The sequence below is a fragment of the Camellia sinensis genome, chromosome 15 (assembly GCF_055761805.1).
Source record: "Camellia sinensis isolate YWXY chromosome 15, ASM5576180v1, whole genome shotgun sequence".
NCBI classification, from domain to species: Eukaryota; Viridiplantae; Streptophyta; class Magnoliopsida; order Ericales; family Theaceae; genus Camellia; species Camellia sinensis.
The window spans coordinates 130,171,316-130,180,464 of NC_138975.1; positions in this window are offsets into that span (position 1 = coordinate 130,171,316).

Sequence of the window (9,149 nt, forward strand, 5' to 3'; positions counted from 1 at the left end):
CTTCAACAACATTGAAGAGGGGCCAAAAATAAGTACATTTACAGAATTGTAAAAACCTCAAAAACAAACACAGGTATGGCTGCACTCCCATGCAAGAAAAAGGGCCAAAAGGTGGCCAAAGAGGCAAGTGGTATATGCAAAGCCCAAACTGAAAAATTCCCTTCTACAACATTGAAGAGGGACCAAAAATATGACTATCTTCAGAACTGTAAAAACTCCAAAACAGTATACAAACATGCTAGAAATGCAATGCAAAATGAGGCTCAAAAGTGGCTATAACACAAAGTATGCAAAATATTCATCAAACAGCCAAAGACCCTTGATTAAACATGAAGAATGGGCCAAAATAAGACTATTTTTAGTACTATAAAAAGGCCAAAAACCGAAGCAAGATAGGCTAACAAATCATGCAAAAATGGGGATTAAAAGAGAGATATAACATGAAGTGCGTAAAATATGCCTCAAACCATGAAAGGCCCTTAATGAAACATGAAGAATGGGCCAAAATAAGAACTTTTCTAACTCTTTAAAATGACCAAAAATGGAACCAAGATAGGCTGCCAAGTCATACAAGAATAGGGGACCAAAGATGGATATAAAGACAAGTGGTACATGGAGGTCCCAAACAAAGATGAGCCCTTCTTCAATGTTGAAGAGGGGATCAAAATAAGCCTACTTACAGTTCATGAGAAACTCCAAAATAGATCACACTTAGGTTAAAAAAAAAGCATGCAAAATATTGACATACAAAGGGGGTATTGAAGCAAGTGCAAGATGGAGGGCTCAAACAGGGTTGAGCTCTTAATGAGACATGAAAATGAGCTCAAAAAAATGACCTTTTCAGTTTTGGTCGGAGCTCAAAACAATAAGCATGTATGGCTTGCAAAAGATACAAGAAATGGGCCAAAAAGGGGAAATTGTAACTCACCCTTGAAGATCAATTCTTTTGTTGCTTCTTGGACCAAATTTGTTGCCTTTTAGCTGCTGGAATTCCTCCCCTTGCTGCTGGATTGGAGTGGTGGTGGTAGAGCTTGGTGGTGTAGAAGAAATGGTAGTGTAGAACTTGAAGGTTTTCAAGGAAATGAGGGAGATGGAGAGGGAGTTTTGTATTAAAGCTTGAGGAGTAAATTTTCTAACCCTTGAATGCAATGTTGTCAGCCGATTATATGGACAAAAAAGGGGGAGTAAAGGAGGGGCAAAAGGTGGGGGAAAATAGGCAAGCTTTTCCCCACAAAATATCCCCCGGATTGGGATATTTTCTGGGGGATAAAGCTATACAGCTGTAAAGTGAACAGTGTGAGGATCATGGCCGGCCAGGTATTTTTGTTTCAGGTGGCCGGCCGGCCACATCCCCTAGCCGGCCGGCTAGGGGTCAAAAGGGTCAAGTTGGTTTAGTGGCTGGCCACCAACTTTTAGGGTCCTCCCATGTGTGTACATCACAAATATGTGGTTCAAAGTTCAAGAAAGTGGCCCCAAGTTGTTCAACATTAGCTCGGAAGGAGGAGTTCAAAAGGGTCAAGTAACATTAGTGGCCGGCCACCAACTTTTAGGGTCCTCCCATGTGTGTACATCACAAATATGTGGTTCAAAGTTCAAGAAAGTGGCCCCAAGGTGTTCAACATTAGCCCGGAAGTGAGAAAAACGGGTGTCGGAGGGCGAAAATGGAATATAACTGGTTGCCAAGATAATTGCTGGCCTCCCACCCTCCAGTGACCTTCCTGGTGATGAAATAGAGGCACCTGCCAAAAATGAACGAAAACCGATGCAAAACGAATGCTCGGGGGCCAAAACACGCAGTTCGGGGTCCCGAAAATGGGCTGTTAAGCACCGAAGGTGGCGTTTGGCCACGAAGTGGGTTTCTCAGACCCCAGTGTCCCTTGAAAGGGAGAAAATAAGATGTATGCCAAAAATCAGAGCAAATGGAGATGGTTAAGCGGTCCCGAACCGGGGCACACGGCCAACGGTCCCGAAAAACCGGAAACCGAACTCCAAAATGGGCAAAATGGCCTACGGCCACCAAATGTAGCCCACAGCCACTGAGAGATGGTCTACGGGACCTCTCCCTCCCCTCAGGAAAAGAAACAAAGAAAATCGAGCCTGGTTCGCAAACCGAGGCAAAGCACAAAAGAGGGTTCGGAAGTCCGGAGGCAGGGCTCACGGCCGCGACTCTGAAACTTCTGAACGAGCACATTATGCAACATCACCAAGCGCTCAATCAGTGACGTCTGAGTCTTAAGGTCGGTCAAAAATGGGGTGTCTACAGCTTCCCTTCTTATAATTGAAGACTTAAGGTAGAGATTGTACCTTCTTGTTCATGTAATCAAGTCATATGTTGCATGGTTTATGGAAGTTTAGAAATTAAGGGCATGAATTAACTTTAAATTGTTAAATTGGAGCTCATTCCATGCATGCATGTTTGAATTGTGAGTTGTGAGTTGATTTCATGGTAAAATGTTATATGCATGTTCATATTGTGTTTAAGTCCATGATTTCACCTTGTCTTTGAAAGAATTGGCTCATTGGAGCATGAAATTGAAGCTTTGAAATGGTTTAAACTCATGCATGTTCAATTGAAGTTATGTTCTTGAGTATTGGTTTGGAATTGAGTTGTTTGAAACACCCTTGGACTTTGATTTTACAATTGAGCTTTGGAATCATGTTAAACTATGAGTTTTGAGATGTTTTCTGGAAAATTGGCCCAAGAGGATCGAAATTTATGTTTTAAAACTTGAATTTGAGCTTAAGGTTCAAATATGGGAATTCCAGATTTTGAACTCACGCTCGAGCGGGGTGACTGGTGCTCGAGCGTGTAATTCGTGCTCCCAGTACTTTGCACTGTTTTGAAGTCCGCTCGAGCGGAATAATTGACGCTCGAGCGAGACATTGTGTCTCATGCTCGAGCGGGTGTCGAGCGCCCAATCGAGCGTGATTTTCACCTATCCAGCATTTTTGACTGTTTTGCAGAACGCTCGAGTGGGTAAGTCTACGGCCGAGTGGAAACCTTTGTCTGCATATCCGCTCGAGCGGAGTAACATACGCTCGAGTGTGACCCCTGTTTTCTGAAAATTCTGAAAATACTTTTAAAGTGCATCTTTGTATCCTCATCCATCCTAGGCATTCTTAGGCCTAGTTTAAGACATCTTAATGAGGATATAGATGTAGAACACACCGACGCAAATTAGGGATTAAGTTATTATCTTTCTCAACTGTGTAGCTTAGTGTGTGTGTTCAATCTGTAACTGTGTAGGGTTGGCGACTGGGGACGCGCTCTAACTTTACTGTAGCCCAGAACTCTGTGAGTAATAACTGTGTAAAGATATGTTTAAAATGATTATCTTCTGAACAATTGAACTGTACTGCTTTCTGAACTGTTACTGTTAATTGAATGAATGAATATATATCCTATGTTCTGAACTGTATTGTGGCATCCTTAGCAACTACTGTTTACTGTTACTGTTACAGAGATCTCTGTCGGTTCCCTTGTTGGAACCACTACTGTTTACTGATTGATGGCCATCATTTACTGTTCAGTCTTTCAAGACCTACTGTTTACTGTACTGTTATGCTAATGGATGTACCACATATGACTGTACTGACCGAACGACTGAAATACTGATTTAATGAACTGTTTTCATTACTGTAAGGACATTCATTCTAAACCCCTTTACGCATTATGTTATTTACTGGGCTTTAGCTCACTGCTTATATATATATGTAGGTGTACAGGCACCGGACCGCAGCTAGAAACGTCGGGATAAACTCCAGTTTTGTCAAGCCAACCTATGTGCCTCACTACGAGGTTCCGAGCCTGTCAAGCTAAGGCTATGGGGTGTTTTAGTTTTCCCCCTTCTGTTCTGTCTTGTAAACTGTAAACTGTTACCGTACTGTTTAATAGGGATTAGGTCCCTAAACTGAATGACTGTATATATAGTACATACTGTTTTGTCTTACTGTATATAGTTGAATGAAAAGTTTTTTTGAATACAGACTGTCACAGTTCATTGGACATTGTTTATTTACTATTTTGGCTTCCGCCATGCCCCTGTACTCTGTTTTACTGTATTACTATTAAGCAGGCCTTCGGTAATCTTGGATTACTGACCGGTTACGGTGCTAAACCCATAGGGGCGGGTTTGGGTCGTGACAGATGCTTGGCTTCCATTGGGAATAAAATTGTTCAATCAGTTTTTAGTTTGCGATTTTTTTTTTAGTTTGGGAATAAAATTATAGGGCAAATTACAAACACCTCCCTCGAGGTTTGGTGAAAATACAGATTCTCCCCTAAGGGTTGAGAAATTACATCCCGCTCCTTGAGGTTTATATTTTCATAACAAATTGCCCCCTGAGGTTTTTATTTTCATACAGATTCCTCCCTAATTTTTCCTAATTTGTTATGAAAATCTGACCCTCAGGGGGCAATTTGTAATTTCTCAAACCTCAGGGGAGAATCTGTATTTTTACCAAATCTCGAGGGGGGTATTTGTAATTTGCCCAAAATTATACTAGTGTCCCTCTTTAATTATTTTAAGCTACCTAATATTTTTAATTTTTTAGAAAAGAAACCATGTATGATGTTTTAAGAAGGGAAAATTAATCTAAGGTCCTTCTCCCATTTTTAGTAATGAAAGAGATCCACAATATTATTTTATGATGTCTAAGGTCCCTCAACCCCCACACCCATATATCACAGAGAAATTTGGCTCTCTCAAATCAAATTTCATTTTTCTTTCTCTACTTCAATACTGTTTAAACCCTAGCTCTCACCAATCTCCTCCTTCTCTCTCTACAAAAATGGCAAACAATGGTCGACCACTCGCTGAGATTGTGATTTTGAAAGGTATGATTTAATATATTGCGAAAAAAGGGTCTGATCCACTCACTGATATGAATGCTTTTTATGATTTCATCAAGAAATCGCTGTACATTGATGTTTGCAAAACCCAATTGTTTGAAAAAGTGAGGAGGTTGAAGAAGAAGTATGAGAACAATGCTAGCAAGAGTAAAATGGGCAAGGATCGGATTTTTTCGAAGGCTCATGAACAAAAAACGTATGAATTGTCGAAAAAGATATGGTTTGGTAGAGCTAATTCTGGAGGTGTTGATAGTGCAAAGGTTAATGGGAAAGCAAAGAAAAATTAGAGTCAAAGAGCTATTGAAGCTTCACCAAGGGGTTGATAGTGGAAAGGAAGAAACAAAGATGCAGGTTGAGCCAAGTGCAGGGGTGTCTCTCTCATAATTTAACTTGGTTTTCAATTTCTTCATCTATGAATTGTGTATTTTTCTGCAACTTGTGTTTAGCTCATATTCACTGTAATTTATGTGACTAAATGGGAATTGGTTCTTGCTCTGTTTTGTTTCTGTGAAATTTTCCTCCCAGATTTGGTCATATTGAATCTAAATTAAGTTTGTTTGTGTTAGAACTTTTGCTAAACTTGTTTTCTTGTCAGATTGTTCTTCTTTACTCTTTTGGGAATTGTTTATTCCAAGGCATATTTTGGGAAGTGATTGTGTTTAGCTCATATTCACTATAATTTATGTGACTAAATGGGAATTGGTCCTTGCTCTGTTTTGTTTCTGTGAAATTTTCCTCCCATATTTGGTCATATTGAATCTAAATTAAGTTTGTTTGTGTTAGAACTTTTGCTAAATTTGTTTTCTTGTCAGATTGTTCTTTTTTACTCTTTTGGGAATTGTTTATTCCAAGGCATATTTTGGGAAGTGATTTTGTTTAGGAATTTCTCTAAATTCCCAAAATTTCTCTGGAGGAAGAAGATGATGAACAAAGAAGATGATGATGAAGGCTTTAGGAATTTCTCTAAGAATTCTCAGAATTTTCTCTGGACAAAGAAGATGATGAAGGCTTTAGGAATTTCTCTGAAGAGAAATTTCTCTAGACTTCTCAGAATTTCTCTTGACAAAGAAGATGACGAAGGCTTCTGGAATTTCTTTCGGAAGTCCAGAATTTCTCTAGACTTCTCAGAATTTCTCTGAACAAAGAAGATGATGAAGGCTTTAGGAATTTCTCTAGAGAGAAATTTCTCTGGACTTCTTAGAATTTCTCTAGACAAAGATAAAGGCTTAAGATAGAAATTTCTCTAGAAAGTTCAAAATTTCTCTGAAGAGTGAAGTCTAGAGAAATCTTCAGAATTTCTCTAGATCAGATTTTCTCTTAGCTGAATTTTCTCTGGATCGATGTTAAGGGACCTTAGGCATTATGAAAATATTGAGTGTCTTTTATGCTATAAAATCTTAATACCAGGGACCTTAAAAAAAATCCCTTTTTAAGAAAGAGTATAATGCTTGTATTTTCTCTCTCTAGATGAGTGCTAGCCAGGACCCATCTCCGCCGCCCACCTCCGCAGAGGAAGCAGACTTGCTACGCCAGAGTAAGAAAAAGGTAAAACGTAGACATGCACGAGGCCCCATAGATGATGAAGATGTTGATGAGGGAGAAGAGTCCTCCTACATGGATCTGGAAAGCTCTGCTACACAGCCATTCGGTAAGGAAACCCTTTCTTCATCATTTCGAGATGCTCTTACTGGGGATCATTCTCATGCTTAGTACCATGGGGAAAGTAAATATGACGATTTTGAGGAACCTTCTAAATCAGCGACAAAAAGGTTTTTCTACAGATAAATCAAATTCTAAAAAAATAGATTATGTACATTGTCTTCTTACTTCTTCTTCTTTTTTTTTACATATTATTTCGTATAAAAATTAAAATATTACTAAAAATCAATTCACAAACCAATCCTTAATTGTGTTTAAAAAAAAAACCCTTAATTATGCAAACAGTTGATTGAGATTTTTCTTTTCCCAACCTTTCTTTTCTTTTCTCACCAAAAACTATCAATCCAAACAGAGTGTAAATAATCTAGGACTTTTCTTTACTAAAATTCCTGGATTCTTATGGGATGTTAAAGAATCGACTCATCCATGGCCATTTCCACAGGCTTGGGATTCGTCCGAATAAACATAGATTTGTAACCATTAATTTCATTTTCATGCAAGTTCAATTAGGCTTTGTTGCAGCATTTGAAACAATTGATGAACCAAAGTCTCAATGTACACCCAAACAAACCCAACATTCAAATAGATCCAACAACCCATAACATTAATCCAAACCCATAATCGAAATTGCAGTTAAAAACACAAAATAATCGAACAAATATGGAGTGGATGTGAAAGAGAGAGAGAGAGAGAGAGAGAGAGAGAGAGAGAATGGTGGAATCCGAACATACTTCAAGAATCGAACTGATATTTTTTCAGATCGAAAAGAAGAGAACGAAACCCTTCCCCTTCGAACCGTCAATCGTCGCCGCCGCCGCCCAAGCAGTCTCATTGCTGAAGAGAGAGCACCGTTTCCAAGTTGAAATCTGTTGCTGCCGAAGTCTCCCTTTCGAAAAAAAAAATATTTGAAAAAAAATTTTGTTAGTGAAATTTTTAAATTTCTGTTTAAAAAATAACGTAAGATAAAAATTACGCTGACACCCCTTGAGGTTTATGTTTATTACACCCAAAAGATAAAAATTATATAAAAATGATAATTATTTTTTATTTTTTATTTCTTAACCAAATTAAATTTTAATTTTAAAAAAAAATATTCTAAAAATCAAACCATACATAGCCTAAGAATCATTTGATAAGTCATTTCTTACGTTGATAACTTATTTAATTATTTGTTAATTTTACGATATTTTTACCATCTGAGATCTGTTTGGTAACCATTTCGTTTTCAATTTTCAATTTATATTTACAAAAATTTAAAAACTGTCATAAAAACTTGTTTGATAATTTTTTTGGTTTATAAATGGTTGTCTCAGTTTGCAAATTTGAAAAAAAAAAACATAAATTAAAAAATGAGTTTACGTTGATTTTTAAACAGAAATTTAAAAATTGAAATAACAAAAAAAAATTCAATTAATTTTTTTTTCAAATAATTTTTTTTCCAATTAATTTTTTTTTCAATGAATTTTTTTTTTCAACTAATACTAACCGATGGGGCAATTGGTAATACTACTTTAAACCATAGAGAGAAGATTGTAATTTCTAAAATGTGAGGGGTATTAATGTAATTTACCTAGTGAGGGCAAAATTGGTATTTAAAAAAATTAAATTGCTGGAGGGAGTAATCTGTAATTAAACTTTAAACCTCAGGGAAGGGGATGTAATTTTCAAAAGGTAAGGGAGGAACTGTAATAAACATAAACCTCAGGGAGTGTCAATGTAATTTACCCAATAATATAGTATCATATATTTAGGGGTATAAATCTAGTCCACTGCTCCGTGGCCCATGCGAAATCCACTTGTGGACGGATGCGGACCTACCCGTTTAGGCCCGAGCCTTGGCCCGAGTTTACCTGAAGACCCTGGACCTAAGCCTGAACCATCTATTTTGAAGCTTGGCCTAGTTCAAGCTCGATTGGCCCCAAAAATTTCACCCCTTATTAACTCGACCTAATAATTTTCGCCACTGGTGGCCTGACAGAATGTGCATAATTCCAACCCCAAGGTCAAATTTTTGAAATTCCTTCAAACGGGTCGACCATTATTCCTTAACGGCCAAAACTTTTTTTTTTTAATAATTTAAACCAAAATTCCTATAAATATCACCTCCTCTCTCATTTTATTTCTAATAAACAAATCTCACTCTTAAGCTCTCATTCTCTTTCAACTCTCTCAATTAATTTTTAAGTCTCATTCTTAAGTGACAATTGTAATTATGCAAAAAAATTTCTTTATCAAAAGAAGTTGAGTTTTGTATCGCATTCGCCAGTCGGTAACATTAATTATTTGAATTAATATTTATTAGTTACTCTTTTTTTTACATCTATTGTTTGTTAACGTATATTACTTGTTGTTATTCATATTTATTATTTATTCTTTATTTTAATTCATTGTTAGTTAATATATATTATTTTACTTATATTAATATGGATCCTAATGTCCCTAATATTTTTGTCTATATTGATGAATATACATAACATGAATCTATTGACTCTCCATCTACTATATCTAATATCCCTCTTCCAACAGCATCATCATCATCTAGAGACACGTCTAGTACTGTTTGTGAGCATTTTGAATAACTATTTGTACCTAATTCTGATGGGCCAGTTGTAATTAAAGTAAAATGTAAATATTGTGC